The following is a 5,060-nucleotide window of genomic DNA, read 5'->3' on the forward strand; positions in this document are numbered from 1 at the left end:
AAGGTACACTCGTGCGAAATTAAATGAAAATAACCCAAACGGGCCTCCATAAGCCCGATTAGTACATAGAAGAGCTAAAGTTATTTCTAATTAAGATTAGATCTATTCTAGAACGGGAAAGTCTGAAACCCAGACTTGAATTGCGAATAAGAGGCCCAAAGAACCCAATAAAAACATGTTGTCAGGATTCAAACCCGACTAATAATCTAAAAGGCTGACACATATGGTCAGCATAACTCTTATTCCTGCTTTGTGCTGATCTAAGCATATCCTGAATCACACGAACTATATTCAAAGCCTCTTGAAGGAAATCAGTACCACGTGGCCTAGGTTCTGAAGCCTTTAATGGGAGAGCGACAACACCTACCAGAGCGACAACACCTACCATATAAGGCCATAAATGGAACAATCTGAATACTCGAATGGTAGATGTTGTTATACGCAAACTCCGCTAAGGCTAAGAACTAGTCCTATTGACTTCCAAAATGCCCAAAACATATCTTCCAAACCTGATTAGTATGCTTCAACTGCCAGTCAGTCTGCAGATGAAAAGTTGTGCTAAGGTCGACTCAGGTACCCAACTCCTCCTAAAAGTTTCTCTAGAAGCTAGAAGTGAACTGAGAAGCCGTGTCATATATAATAGACACATGCATCCCATGGTGACGAACTACCTCTTGAATATACACTAAGCTAACCTCTTAACACTTAAAGAAGACTGAATGATAATGAAATGTGCTGAATTAGTCAATCGATCCACGATTACCCAATACTATCGACACCTCTAGAAGTCTGAGGCAATTCCATAACAAAATCCATAGTGATGCATTACTAATTGAACTTTGAAATGGGTAATCTCTTAAACTCACCACCAAACCTCAAATGCAATATCTCTACTGATACCACTCCAAAAGTCAATTAGATTATTGACATGATATTTCCTCCCCTATCTACTAGTATAATACTCCCTCTGTTTATCTTACTTGTCCATATTTGACTTGACACATCTCTTAAGAAATAATAAATAATAAAATAATTTTAACATATAACCCCTATTGATTATAAGTCATCGAAATATTTAAAGTTCCCAGCAACTACTAAAAACTTCTTTCATGATTTACCATGTGCATGAATTAGTTCATGTAATTATCAATATGCAATTTCATCTATAAAAAGGTATAGCCACACAAAGTGAAATTCACCAAATCAATAAACTTAGAGAGAGCTATCAGAGAGTATTAAAAACTTGAAGTAGTTGAAAAATGGCTGGTGAGAAGGAAACAACTAAAGTGGCAATTGATAAGTATAGGCGGTTCCTGCATGAAGATCATGTTGCTGCTGCAGGAACTATGGGGTGGAGACATGGTAGCCCTCCAATTTATGACAGTGTTAATAATGTCTTTGAACAAGGAAGAACCAAGGTATGTTAAAGTACTCCATCCCTCTTAATTTAAGTGATATGTTTTTCAATTTCGAGAGTCCATTGCAAATTTTCATGTCTTATAGATATTTTGAGTGGTTAGTTATTGTGATATATATGTACTCCCCCTCGGCCCATTTACTTACTGTGTCAAATAATCCTTGCTTATTGATCTTAATTTATTATTATTTTTCTTTCTTCATCACATTATAATCTCTCTCTCTACATTTATATATTGATTAAGGTAAATATGAAAATTAAGATTTAATAATATATTGATTTTTTAAAATGACAAAATTTTGGATCTTCTTACTTTTTATTAGCACAGGAACTAAAATAGATTGGATGGAGTACTATTTTTTACGTAGTTTTTAAAAATATAAATTTTCTTTTAAATGATTTAAAAATTTATATTAGAATTCACGGTTAAAATTAAGAAATTTGGCTTTTAAAATGTGATCAATGTCCCATGATTGAAGTAGTGATATTATCATCTTTCTTGTCAAAATATGATTTGTTCTATTTGGTTTCATGATTAAATCAGGTATGGCCAGAAGGGTCTCTTGAAGAAACAATACAAAATTCTATAAAGACATTTGAAATGGAGCTTAAATACAAGACTTGCATAAAGGACTTTAGGACCATTAACCCTGAAAAATTCAAGCTCTTTGTTAATGGTAAGACTTACAAAAATCAATTGTCGTTTCTTTTGATGTCTAGATTTAAATTATTCAGACCGTTTTTTTTCTTATATGATAGAAAAGTATTTCAAACCTCAGTTCATCAAGTATATTTTGTTTTAGTTAAAAAAAAAACAAAGGACATATAAATAAGGGCAAAATGGGGCAAGAAAATATGGTTTATTGTTGAAAGCATTTTTCTTCCTAATTAATTTCTACTAAATATTTTTTTTTTCATTATTTTATGTCGGCAACAGGAAGAGAGGGACTGTCAGCAGAAGAGACACTAAAAGTGATGAGGTTACAATGCGCTATTGAAGAATTCAAATACCACAAAGAAGACCTTTGAATCGTCTCATACTGCTTTTCGATCAGCTTTTTCAAGAGGATTCGCCTGGGAAGTGATCAAAGTGTATACTGGCCCTCCTGTTGTGACATACAAATGGGGTTTCTTTGAAGGACCATTTAAAGGACATGCCCCTACTGCTGAGATGATACAGTTCTATGGCATTGGCATTATGAAGGTCTAACTCTCTCTCTCTCCCTCCCTCTTATATATACATTTTTCGTTTTAATTTATGTGGCATTTTTTAATTAGGCACAAAATTTAACTAAAACAAGACTTTGAAATTTGTGATTCAATACAAAACATAGGTATATTGTGGCTGCAAATTATGTAATGATGGGTAAAATGACAATCTTAAAGTTATGTTATTTCTAATTTTAGAAAGAAAATGTGACAGAAAAAAACAATATATCATTTCCTATTTTATTTTACTTGCTCGTGTTTACTAGATACTCTCCTTAAAAAAAATATTTATCTGGGGTTTATTTTATAATTAACTTTATTATAGTCCTACTACTTCAAAGGCGTGCCATTAATTTTTAAGGCAACTTCATTTCGCTCAAATTGTTCGCTTAAGTATAGTAATAAAAACGTAGAACGTTCTACATAGTGAGGTTTTAGTTTAGTAATAAAAACGTAGAACGTTTGAATTTGACTCATATCTATGCCAAAGCCTAATATTTAAGTTCTGACAAAAGGTATGGGGTGTGCCCATACTTCTTAGATTCAAATTTGCACACCGAATAACCTTAGAAATGGTTAATCTTTAACATTTGACCCCACTTACTGGGTAAAAACTCAAATGTGATGCCATTATATTGGGACAACACTTTTATGAAATTTGAAGTTTTGTCACTGAGACTAGCGGGATCAAAACTCAAATTTAGTATTATTTTTTTCCTATTTTATTACTTACTCTAGATACTCTCCTTAAAAAATTATTTATCATGGGTTTATTGTATAATTAACTTTATTAATTGTATTACTACTTCAAAGGCGTGCCATTAATTTTTAAGGCAACTTCATTTCGTTCAAATTGTTCACTAAAGTATAGCCCCTCGAGGTTTTAGTTCAGTAATTAAGATGTAGAACATTGTAAATTTGAATCATAACTATGCCAAAACCAAAAATATTTAAGTTCTGGCAAAAGGTAGAGAAATGTGCTCATACTTGTTAGATTTAAATTTACACACCAAATAACCTTAGCTTGGATTGATGTTAAACATTTGACCCCACTTGCCTTTGGATAAACCTTCACGATCAACACTCAAATGTGTTGCCCTTGAGACAAAATATTTATGAAATTTGAAGTTTCGTCCATGCATGAGGCAAGCGGGATCAAAGTCCAAGACCACCTATTTACTAGGTCATTCCTATAAATCACCTCGGCTAGAATCTCATCCAGTCATTGGGAATCGGTCCAACATAAAGAATTAAAGTTGTTCACTTACATTTAACATAAAACTTATGAGTTTAACGAACTAATTGTTTTTGTATATTAGCTAGCAGGTAGATAAATCTCTAAGAGTAGAGGAATTAGAGTTGTACTATGATCCAGCAGAACTTTTTGGTGGACTACTCAAGGGACCAAAAATTTCTGAATCTAACACTGAGCATCAGGGCCAGGATGATAATACCACCACTCAACATTGCCCATTCAACCACAACTAATTATGTCAAATTTCAGTTCTACTTTCGAAATAGTCATGTTTTAATAAAAGTGTATGCAACTCTATTTCCAAATAAATATGTTTTAATAAAGTGTATGCTACTCTATTTCCAAATAGTCATGTCTGAATAAATTTTATGCAACTCTTTATGTTTTTTCAGTCATTAGACTTTCTCTATCTATATTTTTTGATAGGATGATTGTCTTTCGGTCTTCTTGTATACATTTAGATATACCTACTCTTCTCAAGCCATAATGATTATGTAACTATATATGTCGGAAGCTACCTTTTAGCGATGCCACTGCTACCCTCTAACAATGGACCTGACAACCCGTCAGACATGCATGGGACTGTCCATCAAGGTTTCCATAATTGGTGTACTTTTGTCTGACCTTAGCTCGATTTTACTTTCTTTCCCTTGTTGTGTGATTTCATGTCCATCATAGTAGAAAAACCATTAAATGACACTACCTCTTTTGCTTAAGAATTAACATTTATTTATAGTTAAGAGCATCAAATGTATTGTCTAATGTTGTCACATCAACACCCTCAACTTTGAACATTTGATTGTCCTCAAGCAACACCTAACAGTACTGTATTTACATGCCCATGAACTATCAACACTCACAGCAGTTACAAAGCAACACTTCAACAAGGTATGCATATGTCTATTAGTTAACGCATCAACTCAAAAAGAATCTAAGGATGACATCAGAATATCAAGAAGCAACTTGGCATGCACCATAAGCAATTTTCTCAACAATCAGACAACTTAATGCCCTCACCACAAAGAAAACTCTATCGCTCACATATAAATATTTGTATATCAGAGACAATACAAAATACTCACTCTCAGAATGAAATTTAAACCATGCATATATAACCCATAAGTTTGCCCTTATTATTTTCACACTTAACTTTTCAAACAATTAGACTAGCTAGGATCA

The 5,060-nt window shown here is 33.1% G+C and overlaps 1 pseudogene across 1 annotated transcript; it reads left to right on the forward strand.

The window, feature by feature from the left end:
• The first annotated feature begins 1,130 nt into the window (after nt 1-1,130).
• On the forward strand, nt 1,131-4,114 carry LOC125834485 (pathogen-related protein-like; annotated as a pseudogene). Its single transcript, XR_007443361.1, has 4 exons — nt 1,131-1,418; nt 1,962-2,094; nt 2,355-2,621; nt 3,953-4,114. The product of XR_007443361.1 is annotated as a pathogen-related protein-like (transcript).
• Nucleotides 4,115-5,060: the final 946 nt, after the last annotated feature.

Source organism: Solanum verrucosum, unplaced genomic scaffold, assembly GCF_900185275.1.
Source record: "Solanum verrucosum unplaced genomic scaffold, falcon-dt-bn FXZP01000287.1, whole genome shotgun sequence".
Lineage (NCBI taxonomy): Eukaryota > Viridiplantae > Streptophyta > Magnoliopsida > Solanales > Solanaceae > Solanum > Solanum verrucosum.